The following is a 19,193-nucleotide window of genomic DNA, read 5'->3' as shown; positions in this document are numbered from 1 at the left end:
TTGTAGGATCGTTGAAATGGCTGAAGCGAAAAACAGATATCCGCAGCACCAGAGGCTTGTCAAATTATATGCTACAGTTAATGAAACTGTAATTCAATTGAATCAAATCACAGTGGGGAGTTTGGACTTAGTTATGTTGCTAATGTGACCGAGTGGCAGATGGTTTGCGGAATCGTCAATCAGGTATGGCGCTGAGCGTTTTTTGGGTATGTTCTGTGACAAAAAAAAAGTTATTCAAACTTTTATAGTTCTGGTAGACGAGTCCAAGTAAAAATAAGAAGAAGACAAACGACGGTGTTACCTTTGACAGATCCTACAGCGTAGCATAGGAAGTTAATTTGAAATTGCTTATAATAAATTCTAGACAAAACGTAATTACAATCTGATTGATGTACGATACGGAAAAAGTTCAGAACTACATAGATAATAGATTCATTTCTGGAAAGAAAACACAAAAAGAAATAAAGTTCCTAACATCTGCTTCAGATTATTTTCCGTATCTTACATCAATCACATTTAAATTCATTTTGTGGTGGTGGTGGTGGTGGTGGTTAATTCCTTGAAGTTATGCCTACCTCCGTTCTGCTCATGATCTTAGGACATAGTTGGAAGAGTACCACTATGGTAATCAACATGGCACGGGTCAACCCCACACCTCCCGCACTCCTCTCCCACCAACATTCGCATGGCATCGAATAGCATTGAACAAAAGTTTAATATTCATATTACTAACCTGTTCACAGCATATTTATTTACTTCCCGGGATAATGAACATTTTTCTTTAAAGAGTCCTATGCCTTTCATTATATCATAAATTACAAATTCGTGCCAATTTAATAGCCGTTCGCGATTTGGTGGGTTCATCACTGCACTTCAATTCTCAAAAGCATTGAAAAATCAGGTTTTCACACACATGAGTAGCCCGAAATGTTGATCGAATGCAGATTAAACTTCACTTTTTGAAATCAGTCACTTGTTTGAAGCGAAAACTTAATATAAACTGCTATTATGCCCGAAAAACTATAAAAACTAATCGCAAAGCGAAAGTAAACACCAGCAACGATAGCAGCAAACTAATAATTAGGGTGGTTCAACAATTATTTTGCTCCGACCCTACAGTACACTAGACTGGTGCTTAAAACCAACTAAGCTACGAAGGACCTCCGTCGGCCTTCGCAACCAAGCGGCTACTGAATGAGCTCGAGATTCCCAAATTGGACGCATACACAGGGCGTCTACTCATCTGTAAAACAAAATTCCCTGATTTTTCCAGGTGTTTTCCATTAATTTCCAGGCAAAACAAACGTGCCATATACAGATTTTAGCAGCAAAATGATCAATTAAAAAAGTAAGTATGTATTGCGAAAAATATTATTTTGAAGAACATTTTGGTGGCTTCACAAAACAATGTTGTAAATTACTTAAGAAACTCCTCCAGGAATTCCTTCACAAGTTCACCCAAAATTGCTTCAGCAACTCAATCAAAATTCCTTCAGGAATCACATAGGAATCACATATATGTTTGTTTTTTCTTTTTAAAATTTGAAAATTTCTTTGCTGAAACTCTAGAAAACATCACAAGGAATTGTTTCGGAAATTCCTTTAGAGATGCATTTGCAAGTGCATTTGGCGATTCCTTTACGATTTTTTAAGATTCCTTCAGGTGTTTGTTCGAAAATGTCTTGTGAAAATCCCTCAGAAATACCTTTTCAAAATACCTTGCAGATTTCTTCAGACATTCTACTGATTTTTTTAGGAATTTCTTTGGAAATTTGGTTAAGAATTCTTTAGGAATCTCTTTGAATTTTATTTCAACTGTTTTTAAAAAACTTAAGAAAAGTTCTTAAGGAAATGTTTCGGAAATATGTTTGGGAATTGATTCAGGAAATCATACAGATTTCCTGCAGTGCTACGACGTCTAAGTTGCGGGGATGTAATTCATCGTACATTATCCTGTCGCAACCTGCGAAGCCTAGCGACGTGCAGTTCCATGTTCCAAGCTTCCAATCGTGATTCGTTATTTGTCGCCTAGGTTGTATCGAGTCGTATTTTCTTCTATGTTCGCAATGGCTTTTTTAAAGGCGGCTTATTTGGCCTGCGCAAACCTCCTGTCTCGTCGGAGGGCCGTCGTGTCAGGGCTGTTTAGCGTCCCACCTAACACCAGGACTTGGGCTTGTGCGCTTTGAGCGGCACACGGTCGCTTTGGCGGAGCCTACTTGCGGATACATGCACCTTTTTATAAAGGTTTAACAGGGCCCACTGTCAACCCCAACACATCATAGACAGGCGCCACAACTCGCAGATGGCCTGGGGAGGGATCGTCAAGCCCTTGGACATAGTCCCTGCTGCCCCCAGTATTGTGGATTTGTTACCGACGGAATCGGTAACAATAAACGGCCTTAAAATTAGTAAAATAAATGAATAAATAATATTGTTAAAACTTGCTGTTAAAATACTAAAACTAAATAAAAACCCAGATTAATCCACCTAGCGGTGATAATGCCTTTCTCGTTCGTTCAAAAGGTTTGGAAAAATCTAAGATAACACTAATATGTGGATTGGTCTCATTTTTCATATTTGTTTATGTGCATAAAAAATTCTCGCCAAACGTAATTAGTTGCAAACAAATCGGACGAGCATAAGAGCAAAAATGGCATTTTATTTTGTACTTTAAAATTAGTATTTCCGCCTCTCTCTCTCTCTCTCTCTCTCTCTCTCTCTCTCTCTCTCTCTCTCTCTCTCTCTCTCTCTCTCTCTCTCTCTCTCTCTCTCTCTCTCTCTCTCTCTCTCTCTCTCTCTCTCTCTCTCTCTCTCTCTCTCTCTCTCTCTCTCTCTCTCTCTCTCTCTCTCTCTCTCTCTCTCTCTCTCTCTCTCTCTCTCTCTCTCTCTCTCTCTCTCTCTCTCTTTCTCTCTCTCTCTCTCTCTCTCTCTCTTTCTCTCTCTCTCTCTCTCTCTCTCTCTCTCTCTCTCTCTCTCTCTCTCTCTCTCTTTCTCTCTCTCTCTCTCTCTCTCTTTCTCTCTCTCTCTCTCTCTCTCTCTCTCTCTCTCTCTCTCTCTCTCTCTCTCTCTCTCTCTCTCTCTCTCTCTCTCTCTCTCTCTCTCTCTCTCTCTCTCTCTCTCTCTCTCTCTCTCTCTCTTTCTCTCTCTCTCTCTCTCTCTCTCTCTCTCTCTCTCTCTCTTTCTCTCTCTCTCTCTCTCTCTCTCTCTCTCTCTCTCTCTCTCTCTCTCTCTCTCTCTCTCTCTTTCTTCACAAGTGGTTAATTTTTTCAATTTGCTGGGTGAATGTGTTCATTTTGCTGTGGTGCATTTTTTTTCTTTTTTAGCTTTCTGCTTCACCACTGCTCGCCTCGGACCTATTCAGATCCATCTCGTCAGCTGTGGTTTATTCCATCTTCGCGGCGCAGTGGGTGATGTGAGTTCTGTTGTTTACTTTTCTGCCTCTCCGGGAATATGAGGTTGATTTCAAAGCAGGAAGAAAATAAAAAAAATGATATAAAAACCATCACCTTCTTCCTGTGCTGCCGAATATTTACAACCCTGGTTCCAACAAACAAGTTATTTAGACCATTTCTTGATAATATTCAGTTCGTTCGGGACCTCTCGGTACATCTTTTTTAAATAGTAAATAATAAATAGAGCTATATTTTCACGCAGTGAATGTTTCGTCGATGCTCATTTTTTGTCATAAAAGTTCCCCATTACACGCCTTTATCAGATCGCTCACTGCTCACTGATAGATTACCTGTTAGAGCTGGTGTTCCCAAAGGCAGCATACTGTATAATATTTTGCCCATATTGTCTAACACTTTTACTTCTGACTTACCTGATTTACCACCAAGGTGTCAACAATATTTGTCAACAATAGAGCCTGATCTGTATCAACGCGGTGAAGACCCAGGACATCATTTCCCCACTCCAAATAAATCATCCTCAATGGCACGACTGTAGCATAGGCCAATGAGGCCGACTACCTACTACCTACCTACTCCGTGATCAGGGAATCAATTTTTCTGGAATGCGCGTGCGAAACAAGCGACAGAAGCGAACCAACGACAAAGCTTTGTTTATTATTATTATAGAGTTTTGGAACTTCCTCAGCAAGCGTGCTGGGAATTTTCACCTAACCGGGCAATCTGAATGCCAAAGGGGATTAGGCTCTGTGGATCTCATTCGCCGGTTGACTTAAAATCCTATAATAAACGTTTGCACCGGATGTATTAGTTATGGTGGTTCAGGAATCTTCTTACGATGCTGCAAGTTCCAAGAACCACTGTCTTTTGGATGCTATGGAGGTTATGAGATAGTTCCAGCTCTCCTAAGGATCTCAGAAGAGATTTCGGGACGATTCCGGTTGCTGAGATAACAACCGGAATTATACGCACGTCCTCCAGGTGCCACATCTGCTTCAACTCCTCCGCCAAGTCGTGGTACTTCGTTATCTTGTTGGAGAATGTTGTTTGGACATTATGGTCTAGCGGTACAGCAATGTCGATGAGGGTTACCCGCTTCATCCTTTTGTCGTAGACCACAATATCGGGCCGATTGGCACGAATGAGCACATCCGTTATGATCTCGCGATCCCAGTACAGCTTCACGAAACTATTTTCCAGAACCGGGACAGGCACATATTTGTAGTAGGCGACAAACTGGTTAACCAAGTTGTGCTTTAAAGCAAGCTGTTGGTGCACAATCTTGGCTACTTCGTTATGACGACCGAGATAGGCTGAATCAGCTAAGGCTGAACACCCGGACACGATATGTTCGATCGTCTCTCCTACTGAATTGCACTTCCTGCAGCGGTCCTCCACGTTTTCGTGCAATATATAGTGCCGATAGTTCTTCGTCGCAATTACCCGGTCCTGGATGGCTACCATGAATCCTTCTGTTTCCGAGAAGAGTTCACCCCGCACCAGCCACGTATTCGACGCCGCTTTGTCGATATATTCCAGCTCCAGTTGATGGGGGTGCGTCCCATGCAACTCCTTCTGCTTCCACGATGCGATCATCTCGTCGACAGATTTGATGTCGCAATTCAGCTGATAGTCCTCCTGCGCCAGATGCAGGGCACTGAATCCGTGGTCAGCTTCACACACAGCGCGATAGATTTCGTGGCGGTTCTGGCTTTCCACGAAGTATCTTCGCAACTGCTGGATCTGGGAAACACATAGTGTTTGTATATCGGTGACGCCTCTTCCTCCTACTGTACGTGGCAGGGTGACTCTCTCAATGGACGATTTTGGATGGCGCATGCGATGCTTAGTGAACGCCACTCGTACTGCTCGTTCTAACGCCTCCAAGTCAGTCTTGGTCCACTTCACCACCCCGAAACTGTATGTCAACAATGGCACAGCAAACGTGTTTATCGCCTTCACCTTGTTGCCGGCCGACAAGAGGCTCTTCAAAATACCGTTGACACGATGCAAGAACTTTTCCTGCAGCTCTTTCTTGATTGTCGTATGGCGAATTCCTTTCAGTTGCAGGAAACCTAGGAACTTGTACGTTTCGCCTTCAACCATGTTTCGAATCTCCTCCTGTTCGTTGACGCGGAAACTGTCGGCATCCACCAGGTGACCCTGGTGTAGATGTATGGATCGACATTTATCGATACCAAACTCCATCCGGATGTCGTTGCTGAATACCGTTACAAGCCGCAGAAATTGGTGCAGCTTCTCCACAGATTCCGCAAACAGCTTCAAGTCGTCCATAAAGAAGGTGTGGGTAATGTTTGTACTCCTTTCCCCACTCTTCAAATGATAGCCATAGTTGTGTTGGTTGAGTGCTCTGCTAAGAGGGTTCATGGCAAGGCAAAACCATAGAGGACTAAAGGTATCGCCTTGGAATATGCCCTCCTGATGCTGAGAGTCCTGGACTGTAACACCTTTTCTCCGTCGGTAATGTGTAGGGATGTGCTCCACATCCCCATAGCGTGCTGCATTAGCCTGATGACGTTACCGTCTATCTTATACAACTGCAGTACCTTAAGAAGGTACGAGTGAGGTACTGAGTCGTATGCCTTTTATAGTCGATATACGCCATGCTCAGGTTTCTTTGCTTGTGGGTGGCCTGCCCAACAACGACTGCATCAATGATGACCTGATCCTTGCAGCCTCGTGTGTTACGTCGACAACCTTTTTGTTCCTCGGTCATCAGGTTGTTGACGTCGCAATGGTTCTGCACCCTCCTCGCTATTACCGATGACAGCACTTTGTACAGACTTGAAAGGCACGTTATTGGTATGTACTTGGCTGGGTTCAAAGTGTTCCGATCCTTCGGCAGAAGATAAGTGACACCCCTAGTGATGAATTCCGGTAGCTGCTCGGGGTTATCTAGTACCGTGTTGAAGCATTCCGCCATCCGCCCGTGGACCGTTGTGAGTTTCTATACCAGAAATTATGCACAAAATCGGGTCCTGGTGCAGCCCAATTCCTGGTATACCGAGTAGCCTCACGTATGTCTTGGGCGGTCACGTTGATAGCGGTCATGTCTCCAATTCCACCACAATATTGCTCTTCTTCTGCCATCCACACCCCATCGCCGTTATGTATGACGGGGTTCTCCCATAGATTGGACCAAAACTGCGTGACTTCTCCAATCTCCGGAAGGCCCTCGCCAAAGTCGGCTTTGTCGTTTCGGATGTGGTTGTAGAACTCCCTTTCGTTGATGTTGAACATTCGATTTTGCTCCTTCCTCTTCGAACATTCTCCATAACGTCGCAGTCGTTTAGCAAGAGCACTCAACCGCTGTACATGGGTGTCGAGGATCTCAGTTATGTTCGCCTCGGTGAGATCACGGAGTTCTGTGGGTTTCACAATTTCAGCAACATTCCGAACTAGCCTGGTTGATCGATTCCCCTGCTTGTACTGTGTTAATCGACCAACCTTTGACCGCAGTGTGGCGATGCGGTTCTCCAGACGTCGCATCCACGCGGGTTTTCGTGCTTTGGGGCGTGCGCGTCCATCACTCTCACCTTGTGGGCGCGTTCGCAATCCCAACGTTCTTACAACAGCCACTGCAGCCGAATACACGATAAATTGCAGCTCCTCAAGGTTCTCTACGGTTTCCAAGTACTGTGGCAAAATATCCTGGTTAAGGATGCTTACTGTACTCGTCAACCGATAGGAGTACTGCAACTTGGGTATCCGGTGTCGGGATATGGGGTCTGTCCCACGGAACTGTGTAACTGCTGTGCCCATATGATTAGCTAGTTCGTCCTTCAATTGCTGTCGTTGCAATTCCACTGTTGGTCCTGGAGCGGCGGGTGCAATAGAATCGCGACGGTTACTTGCGATTGATGCATCCAACCCAACAGAACTCCTTCTCGACGTATCGCTCGATCTTGCCTCCTCCTCCTCTCCTAATTCCCTCTGCACTTCCCGCTTGATGTACTCTACGTCTTCTGGAGTCAGCATATTATGTGACATAATAGCTCTCTGGCGTGTGTACAACTTGTTCTGGTCAAGCTGGGGTGCAAACCGAGGGAACCTCTCATTGAACATCTCCAGCATCGCCGGTCTGCCGGACATATCCGTCTCCATCCTGGTGCAATTATTATTATTATTATAGAGTTTTGGCACTTCCTCAGCAAGCGTGCTGGGAATTTTCACCTACCCCGGGCAATCTGAATGCCAAAGGGGATTAGGCTCTGTGGATCTCATTCGCCGGTTGACTTAAAATCCTATAATAAACGTTTGCACCGGATGTATTAGTTATGGTGGTTCAGGAATCTTCTTACGATGCTGCAAGTTCCAAGAACCACTGTCTTTTGGATGCTATGGAGGTTATGAGATAGTTCCAGCTCTCCTAAGGATCTCAGAAGAGATTTCGGGACGATTCCGGTTGCTGAGATAACAACCGGAATTCTACGCACGTCCTCCAGGTGCCACATCTGCTTCAACTCCTCCGCCAAGTCGTGGTACTTCGTTATCTTGTTGGAGAATGTTGTTTGGACATTATGGTCTAGCGGTACAGCCAGGGTTGTTACGACTACGCGGATTTCGCGATTTTCGCGGATTTCGCGGTTTTCGCGGATTTGGCGCGGATTTACATAACGATTTTAGGGTTTCGCGCGGATTTGGCGCGGATTTAGTTTTAGGTGAAAATTTCTAAGAAAAAATCTAAGGAAGTTTATTTGAAAATTAGTTTTATCATAAAAACTTTTATTTATCTAGATGGGCTTTATTTTCATTACCAAATGTTGTTGAGAACAAATTTACGTTTCAAGTTTATTAACATTATTTTTTGGATATGTCCAAGTCCTTATTTAATGGCATGCATTACACTCTCAAGCATCATTTAAACAAATGTTATGTGAGGAGTGATACGCCACTGGTTGTCATTGTAATCCATTCTAAAACACGACGCACATACACCATGTCGGTTGAAGGACATGAGCACCCATTTTCATCTTGTCAATTTCTTCGTAATTCCACGATGTTTGTCAGGTTCTGTTGGGTTGTTTATTTTACGATGAACCACTCAGCATATCGTTTTTCAAAAGTCATCAGGAATTCTTTCATAATATTGGAATATTTTATTACGAATTAGTACGAATGAAGGTTTATACAACAATTGAAAACATAAAAATGTTCTGTGATTTAATGCTGATGCTTCATTTTAATAATTTCTTCCGCAGAAAGTCGATCAAAAATTAGAAGATGATTCTCAAAAGTTATTTCTGGGCTCTGGCGGGTTTTTTTTTATGATATTTTCGGTTAACTCCGGTGGTATTTTACAGAATTGCCAAAAGAAAACGAAGAAACTTCCTAAAGAAATTTCCACAAGGACCCTATGATGATCCTTGTATATATTCCTTGCAAATAAATTTCCACAGCGTAAAGAGGATTTCTGCAGCATTAAAAACCCGAAAAATTATAAAGATTATATATATGGAGGAGGTTCCTGGAGCGGTGACCGCAGGAATGACTATAGAAAATTGAAAAGAATACCGTCTTGAATTTACAAAAGAGTTATAGCGATGGTCACAGATATTTCTTTAATAAGTGCTCAAAAATTGAACCGGGAGTTTTTCCGCAGGAAGTCACTAATCAATTTCTGCAAGAATTTCTAAAGCGATTTCCGTAGGAATCATGAAGGGATTTCTGCAAGTAAGCTCTGAAGATATTCCGCAGGTTATTTGTGGAGAATTTACTTGAACTCACGACAAAATTCCCAAATGAATTACAAAATAGTTTCCCAGGGGAATTTTTGTAAGAATACTCGGAGAAATTCCCACAGATGTTCTCGGAAGAATATCCACAGACAATTTGGAGCAACTTCTGCACTTCAGATAAAGATCCAAGGGCAGTTGGAATTCGGCAAAAATTCCCATGAAAATTTCCGGAGGATGACCCGCAGAAATCTTTGGGATGAATCGGCGCACGAAAAATGAATTTCTACAGGAGTTCTCGGAGTTTTTAAATGAAATTCCAGTAAGAATGGTAAAAAAAAATCTGCGTGAATTTTTAGAAAAGCTTGTTACAAGAATTGAAGGAGAAATAATGGACAAATTTCTGTTGGAGTTTACGCAAATTATTCTGCCGTTTTTCCAAAACAAATTTCTTCTTAAATTTCTAAAAATATTCCTCTGGAATTTTTAAAGGAATTTACGCTTGATTCTGACTTAAAAATCAACGGAGCTTGAGCAACTATGTTCGATTTTGTATTATTTGTTTGTTGATATGAAATCAAATATTTGTTTTATAGAAGTTTTGTAAAAACGGAGCTTCATTGTCTAATTCCTTAATATCTAAGCAGGTTTGTGTTGTGTTTGTGTTTGTCTTTAATATTTGGCACGTTTATCTTTAATCAATTATGATCAAATCTGGCCTTAACATTCATTTGTAATAAACGTATCTTGTGTAGAATTTTATAAAGTTCTATCAACAAAAAAAAAACTGATAATAACGGAACAAATCATGCCAAAGCCATCATCTAATCCAAAAAGCGGTGCTTATGCAAATAGTTTTGACTGTTTAGTTCTTGTTCTCTTGCATTCAGTACTTCTAGTGGCGAATAAGGCCATTCAGAAGGGTTGTAATATTTACTGCCGGTTTATTAGTCCTATTAGCATTTTGATACAAACATATGTTGCTGTTTTAAATCATATTTAAAATCAGTAATAATTGTAAAAAATAAATTTTGAGAAGACGCTCAGAAGACAGAAGACATTTAGCGTGTATTTGCTTAGAATTTAGATCTGGATCGCGCGGATTTGGCGCGGAATGGGTTTCATGTCGCGCGGAAATGGCGCGGATTTGATTTTAGTCGGCGCGGATTTGGCGCGGAAAATATTTCAGGATCTCCGTAACAACCCTGTACAGCAATATCGATGAGGGTTACCCGCTTCATCCTCTTGTCGTAGACCACAATATCGGGCCGATTGGCACGAATGAGGACATCCGTTATGATCTCGCGATCCCAGTACAGCTTCACGAAACTATTTTCCAGAACCGGGACAGGCACATATTTGTAGTAGGCGACAAACTGATTAACCAAGTTGTGCTTTAAAGCAAGCTGTTGGTGCACAATCTTGGCTACTTCGTTATGACGACCGAGATAGGCTGAATCAGCTAAGGCTGAACACCCGGACACGATATGTTCGATCGTCTCTCCTACTGAATTGCACTTCCTGCAGCGGTCCTCCACGTTTTCGTGCAATATATAGTGCCGATAGTTCTTCGTCGCAATTACCCGGTCCTGGATGGCTACCATGAATCCTTCTGTTTCCGAGAAGAGTTCACCCCGCACCAGCCACGTATTCGACGCCGCTTTGTCGATATATTCCAGCTCCAGTTGATGGGGTGCGTGCCATGTAACTCCTTCTGCTTCCACGATGCGATCATCTCGTCGACAGATTTGATGTCGCAATTCAGCTGATAGTCCTCCTGCGCCAGATGCAGGGCACTGAATCCGTGGTCAGCTTCACACACAGCGCGATAGATTTCGTGGCGGTTCTGGCTTTCCACGAAGTATCTTCGCAACTGCTGGATCTGGGAAACACATAGTGTTTGTATATCGGTGACGCCTCTTCCTCCTACTGTACGTGGCAGGGTGACTCTCTCAATGGACGATTTTGGATGGCGCATGCGATGCTTAGTGAACGCCATTCGTACTGCTCGTTCTAACGCCTCCAAGTCAGTCTTGGATCACTTCACCACCCCGAAACTGTATGTCAACAATGGCACAGCATACGTGTTTATCGCCTTCACCTTGTTGCCGGCCGACAAGAGGCTCTTCAAAATACCGTTGACACGATGCAAGAACTTTTCCTGCAGCTCTTTCCTGATTCTTCATCGTATGGCGAATTCCTTTCAGTTGCAGGAAACCTAGGAACTTGTACGTTTCGCCTTCAACCATGTTTCGAATCTCCTCCTGTTCGTTGACGCGGAAACTGTCGGCATCCACCAGGTGACCCCGGTGTAGATGTATGGATCGACATTTATCGATACCAAACTCCATCCGGATGTCGTTGCTGAATACCGTTACAAGCCGCAGAAATTGGTGCAGCTTCTCCACAGATTCCGCAAACAGCTTCAAGTCGTCCATAAAGAAGGTGTGGGTAATGTTTGTACTCCTTTCCCCACTCTTCAAATGATAGCCATAGTTGTGTTGGTTGAGTGCTCTGCTAAGAGGGTTCATGGCAAGGCAAAACCATAGAGGACTAAAGGTATCGCCTTGGAATATGCCCTCCTGATGCTGAGAGTCCTGGACCGTAACACCTTTTCTCCGGCGGTAATGTGTAGGGATGTGCTCCACATCCCCATAGCGTGCTGCATTAGCCTGATGACGTTATTATTATTGTTATAGAGTTTTGGCACTTCCTCAGCAAGCATGCTGGGAATTTTCACCTACCCCGGGCAATCTGAATGCCAAAGGGGATTAGGCTCTGTGGATCTCATTCGCCGGTTGACTTAAAATCCTATAATAAACGTTTGCACCGGATGTATTAGTTATGGTGGTTCAGGAATCTTCTTACGATGCTGCAAGTTCCAAGAACTACTGTCTTTTGGATGCTATGGAGGTTATGAGATAGTTCCAGCTCTCCTAAGGATCTCAGAAGAGATTTCGGGACGATTCCGGTTGCTGAGATAACAACCGGAATTATACGCACGTCCTCCAGGTGCCACATCTGCTTCAACTCCTCCGCCAAGTCGTGGTACTTCGTTATCTTGTTGGAGAATGTTGTTTGGACATTATGGTCTAGCGGTACAGCAATGTCGATGAGGGTTACCCGCTTCCACCTCGTAGACCACAATATCGGGCCGATTGGCACGAATGAGCACATCCGTTATGATCTCGCGATCCCAGTACAGCTTCACGAAACTATTTTCCAGAACCGGGACAGGCACATATTTGTAGTAGGCGACAAACTGGTTAACCAAGTTGTGCTTTAAAGCAAGCTGTTGGTGCACAATCTTGGCTACTTCGTTATGACGACCGAGATAGGCTGAATCAGCTAAGGCTGAACACCCGGACACGATATGTTCGATCGTCTCTCCTACTGAATTGCACTTCCTGCAGCGGTCCTCCACGTTTTCGTGCAATATATAGTGCCGATAGTTCTTCGTCGCAATTACCCGGTCCTGGATGGCTACCATGAATCCTTCTGTTTCCGAGAAGAGTTCACCCCGCACCAGCTACGTATTCGACGTCGCTTTGTCGATATATTCCGTCCCATGCAACTCCTTCTGCTTCCACGATGCGATCATCTCGTCGACAGATTTGATGTCGCAATTCAGCTGATAGTCCTCCTGCGCCAGATGCAGGGCACTGAATCCGTGGTCAGCTTCACACACAGCGCGATAGATTTCGTGGCGGTTCTGGCTTTCCACGAAGTATCTTCGCAACTGCTGGATCTGGGAAACACATAGTGTTTGTATATCGGTGACGCCTCTTCCTCCTACTGTACGTGGCAGGGTGACTCTCTCAATGGACGATTTTGGATGGCGCATGCGATGCTTAGTGAACGCCACTCGTACTGCTCGTTCTAACGCCTCCAAGTCAGTCTTGGTCCACTTCACCACCCCGAAACTGTATGTCAACAATGGCACAGCAAACGTGTTTATCGCCTTCACCTTGTTGCCGGCCGACAAGAGGCTCTTCAAAATACCGTTGACACGATGCAAGAACTTTTCCTGCAGCTCTTTCTTGATTGTCGTATGGCGAATTCCTTTCAGTTGCAGGAAACCTAGGAACTTGTACGTTTCGCCTTCAACCATGTTTCGAATCTCCTCCTGTTCGTTGACGCGGAAACTGTCGGCATCCACCAGGTGACCCTGGTGTAGATGTATGGATCGACATTTATCGATACCAAACTCCATCCGGATGTCGTTGCTGAATACCGTTACAAGCCGCAGAAATTGGTGCAGCTTCTCCACAGATTCCGCAAACAGCTTCAAGTCGTCCATAAAGAAGGTGTGGGTAATGTTTGTACTCCTTTCCCCACCCTTCAAATGATAGCCATAGTTGTGTTGGTTGAGTGCTCTGCTAAGAGGGTTCATGGCAAGGCAAAACCATAGAGGACTAAAGGTATCGCCTTGGAATATGCCCCTCCTGATGCTGAGAGTCCTGGACCGTAACACCTTTTCTCCGTCGGTAATGTGTAGGGATATTATTATTATTATTATTATTATTATTATTATTATTATTATTTATTTTAACAAAAATTTAGGAAGAGGGAAAAGCAACATGCAAAATACAAAGCATTCAACTCAGCTATGAACACAGAACAAGGTGATATTAACTTATAAAAATGAGCTAAATGATTATTAGATTATTATATACACCAAATCCAGCAGTATTTCTAATTAAAGAACCATCTGTAAAATAAAATTGGTCAGAAATGATTAGGAATATACTTCAGTTCTTCAAATAAAGATAAATCTACTATATGGACGATATGAATGAACATTTATACTTAATTTATAAAAATCATCACAAGAAATTGGAACAATGTTTTCAGCGGAACAATAAATAAATGAACACAGAATTCTACTAGTGGGATTTATTTCAAGTAAAGACTTCAATGTACAAATTATTGGATGATTATTGGCCATACAATTTAGCAAAAATTTACAATTCAACTCATCAAAACGAATTTTCAGAGGAATAACACCAGCTAAAACCTCTATTGATTTGGTATGAGTGGAATTCATTAGTTTTAAACAAATTCTTAAACTTCGGAATTGTATTTTCTCAAGTTTGGAAAAAAATGTTTGAACAGCATTTCCAAAAGCAAAACAACCATATTCCATGACTGAGCGAATAGTAGTTTTATAAAGTGTTATTAAATCAGAGGGATGAGCACCCCACCAAGTACCAGTAATTGTACGAAGGAAATTAATTCGTTTCAAACAAATTGTCTGAATATATTTAATATGAGTATTCCACGTCAATTTTTTATCAAACCAGATGCCAAGATATTTATAAGTCAAAACTTGTTCTATTTCATGACCATTTAAATATAGTTGGATATTAATTAAAGAATGTTTACGAGAAAATAAAATGAATTTCGTTTTCTCAATAGAAAATTTAAAACCATTGTTATGTGCCCAAATATCAATATTATCCAAACAACATTGCATAAAATGACGAATGATTTCTCTACTGCTTCCGCTTATAAATAAGGCATTATCATCAGCAAATTGAAATAGATGACAACCATTAAGAATAATGGATGCAATATCACTTGTAAATAAAGTATAGTAAGTAAACACGTTCATTGTGGAAGACCAAAATAACTATAACGAATCAATTTGGAAGAACCATTATGATAGAAACGCATTATTTTGAATGAAAATAAATTGCACAGAAAATTGGAAATAATAAAAGGTAAATGAAGATCATTCAATTTTTTAAATAGCAGATCAATTAGAACAGAGTCATACGCACCAGAAACATCAAGGAACGTAGCAACAACATCTTGTTTCGCAATACAATCACGAATACAGCGACCTTTCCGGAAGCCATCTTGAGTAGGCAAATAAATTTGATTTTTCAGCCCACAGTTTTAAACGGTTTAAAATCATTCTTTCAAAAAGTTTACGTATACATGATAACAAACTAATAGGTCTACGACTATCAACTAACAATGGATCTTTACCAGGCTTAAGTAAGAATATTAACTACTTTAATGAAGCGCCATTCTAGAGGAATAATATTTTGGAATAAGAAAGAATTAAATAAAGAATTTCGTGAAAAGGTAATTTTTGTAAAATAATTTTTATATTATCTAAACCAGGAGCAGTATTCTTGGTGACTGATAATGCCAAGTCCATTTCATCAACAGAAAATTCTGCATTGAGTTCTGGAAAATAATTGAATTTTTGATTATTTCTAAAGCCTAAACAAGAAGGAACAAAATCAGGACAAATTTTAGAAGCAAATTGGTCAACCCAATCCTCTGTATATTCCAAGATAGGTTGAGACGAAGAATTATAGTTTCTTAAATTACGTGCAACAGACCACAATGTGGATAAAGAGGTATCATTGTCGAGATTTTGTATGAAATTTTTCCAATAATTTCTTTTTTGAATTTCGTTATTCTAGTGAATTGTGCTTCTGCTTTGCAATATAGAAAATAGTGTTCTCTAGATCCTAATTGACGAAATTTTTAAAAGCAATCGACTTATTTTTCAGAGCGACGGAGCACTACCATTTGGATCATCAATTATTTTCCAAAACAGAATTTATGGATAATGAAGAAGAGCAAAGCGATATATCTGTACATGGATGACGATCAGCAATTCTGGTAAATCAAACATCATTAAGGATATTTAAATTAAGTTTATCAATTGAATCCATAATCAATGAACTTCTACCATCAGTTTTGTTACTACCCCGAGCAGGATTGTGAGCGTTAAAATAACCCAGTATGTAAAAAGGAGAAATTTCAGCTAATAAATATTTTAAATGAGAAATAGAAAAATTTGCTCTAGGAGGAATATACAAACAAATAATTGAAAACGTCAAGCCATAATGATTAATTGAAATTGCAATGTATTCAATTTGTGAATTTTATGAAATATCTAAATATTTAAATTCAATATTATTACGAATGCCAAATAAAACTCCTTCATATGGAACATCACGATCTTTTCGAATAATATTGCATTACGGAATACAAAAGATTTCTCCTGAACTAGCCATGTTTCATTAATACAAATTATATCTATATTATTGGCACGGCAAATGCTGGGTAAAGCGTACCATTGGTACTTCGCGTACCTGAAGGAATAAAATAGACCCCATCTCGCGGTCCTTAGCCTCTTACCCAGCAACTCCTATCCATACCTCCCGCGGTGCTGGCCGGGATACGAGCAACCTAAGGGAAGATCAAGTAACCAACCCCGGTGGGAACTATGGTCCTATGCTGACAGGGAAGGGGAGTATGCTCCTCTCCGGGGGTGCAAATCTTACTGAGCGTCTGTTCTCCATGTCAGGATCGGCTCACAACAGCGTCTGTTCTCCATGTTAGGGGCGGCTGATCATCGTCCGAGTGCCAGCAAGGGACTCTAAGTGAAACTGTGCACCATGGTCCACCGGTAATTTAGAGGGTTTGGTGTCAGGCCCTGCAAGCCAGCCTTTAAAAATCATAAGCAACGAACAATCAACAAGAGAGTACGGACCGGAACCATCGGCGAAGACCACTGCGACGAAAAGGGACTAGCGATTAGAAACTCGGTTCGTGGAACTGCAAATCTCTCAACTTCATCGGAAGCACACGCATACTCGCCGATGTGCTCAAGGACCGTGGATTTGTCATCATAGCGCTGCAGGAGGTTTGTAGGAATGGATTAATAGTGCGAACGTTTAGAGATAATCATACCATCTACCAGAGCTGCGGCAACACACACAAGCTGGGAACAGCTTTCATAGTGATGGGCGATATGCAAAGGCGCGTGATCGGGTGGTGGCCAATAAATGAAAGGTGTGCAGGTTGAGAATCAAAGGCCGGTTCTTCAACTTCAGCATAATAAATGTCCATAGCCCACACTCCGGAAGTACTGATGATGATAAGGACGCATTCTACACGCAGCTGGAACGTGAGTACGACAGCTGCCCAAGCCACGAAGTCAAATTTATCATAGGAGATCTGAATGCTCAGGTTGGCCAAGAGTAGGAGTTTAGACCGACTATTGGGAAGTTCAGCGCTCACCGGCTGACGAACGAAAACGGCCTACGACTAATTGATTTCGCCGCCTCCAAGAATATGGCCATTCGCAGCACCTACTTCCAACACAGCCTCCCGTATCGGTACACCTGGAGATCACCACTGCAGACAGAATCACAAATCGACCACGTTCTGATTGATGGACGGCACTTCTCCGACATTATCGACGTCAGGACATATCGTGGCGCTAACATCGACTCTGACCACTATCTGGTGATGGTTAAACTGCGCCCAAAACTATCCGTCATCAACAATGTTCGGTACCGACGACCGCCGCGGTACGACCTAGAACGACTGAAGCAACCTGATGTCGCCACTGCATACGCGCAGCATCTCGAGGCAGCGTCGTCAGATGAGGGCGAGCTCGATTGAGGACTTCTGGAATGCAGTTAAAGCAGCCATTAACGACACATCGGAGAACAACGTCGGGTATTTAGAAGAAGTCGACGAAACGATTGGTTCGACGAAGAGTGCAGACAGATTCTGGAGGAGAAGGACGCAGCGCGGGCGGTCGCGCTGCAGCAAGGTACCCGGCAGAACGTGGAACGTTATAGACGGAAGCGGAGACAGCAGACCCGCCTTTTTCAGGAGAATAAACGCCGCCTGGAAGAAGCGGAGTGCGAGGAGATGGAACAGCTGTGCCGTTCTCAAGATACACGCAAGTTCTATCAGAAGCTCAACGCATCCCGCAAAGGCTTCGTGCCGCGAGCCGAAATCTGCCGGGATAAGGATGGGAGCATCTTGACGGACGAACGTGTGGTGATCGAAAGGTGGAAGCAGCACTACGAGGAACATCTGAATGGCGCTGAGAGTACAGGCAGTGAAAGTCAAGGCAGCGGAGGAGATGACTACTTCAGTTCAGCGGACGATGGAAGCCAACCAGCCCCCACCTTGAGGGAAGTTAAGGATGCCATTCAACAGCTAAAGACCAATAAAGCAGCTGGTAAGGATGGTATCGGAGCTGAGCTCATCAAGATGGGCCCGAAAAAGCTGGCCACTTGCCTGCACAAACTGATAGTCAGAATCTGGGAAACCGAACAGCTACCGGAGGAGTGGAAGGAAGGAGTTATATCTACAAGAAAGGCGACAAACTGGAGTGTGAGAACTTTCGAGCGATCACCATCCTTAATGCCGCCTACAAAGTGATATCCCAGATCATCTTCCGTCGTCTGTCACCATTAGTGAACGAGTTCGTGGGAAGTTATCAAGCCGGCTTCGTTGACGGCCGCTCGACAACGGACCAGATCTTTACTGTACGGCAAATCCTTCAAAATGCCGTGAATACCAGGTCTCAACGCACCATCTTTTCGTTGATTTCAAGGCGGCATACGACAGTATAGACCGCGTAGACCTATGGAAAATTATGGAAGAGAACAGCTTCCTGGGAAGCTTACCAGACTGATCAAAGTAACGGTGGATGGTGTGCAAAACTGTGTGAAGATTTCGGGCCAACACTCCAGTTCGTTCGAATCGCGCCGGGGACTAAGACAAGGTGATGGACTTTCGTGCCTGTTGTTCAACATTGCGCTTGAAGGTGTCATGCGGAGAGCCGGGGTACGATTTTCAACAGATCCAGTCAGTTTATTTGTTTCGCGGATGACATGGACATTGTCGGCCGAACATTTGCAAAGGTGGCAGAACTGTACACCCGCCTGAGACGTGAAGCAACAAAAGTTGGACTGACAAAGTACATGCTTGTGGGCGGAACCGAGCGCTACAGAGCCCGCCTGGGAAGCAGTGTTACGATAGACGGGGATACCTTCGAGGTAGTCGAGGAATTCGTCTACCTCGGATCCTTGCTAACGGCTGACAACAACGTTAGTCGTGAAATACGAAGGCGCATCATCTGTGGAAGTCGGGCCTACTACGGGCTCCAGAAGAAACTACGGTCAAAAAAGATTCGCCACCGCACCAAATTTGTCATGTACAAGACGCTAAGAAGACCGGTTGTCCTCTACGGACATGAAACGTGGACAATGCTCGATTAGGACTTGCAAGCACCCGGAGTATCCGAGAGACGGGT

This window comes from Armigeres subalbatus, chromosome 1 (genome assembly GCF_024139115.2).
Source record: "Armigeres subalbatus isolate Guangzhou_Male chromosome 1, GZ_Asu_2, whole genome shotgun sequence".
In the NCBI taxonomy this organism is placed as follows: domain Eukaryota; kingdom Metazoa; phylum Arthropoda; class Insecta; order Diptera; family Culicidae; genus Armigeres; species Armigeres subalbatus.
The sequence above is the reverse complement of the archived record's forward strand: the minus strand, read 5'-3'. Positions refer to the sequence as shown.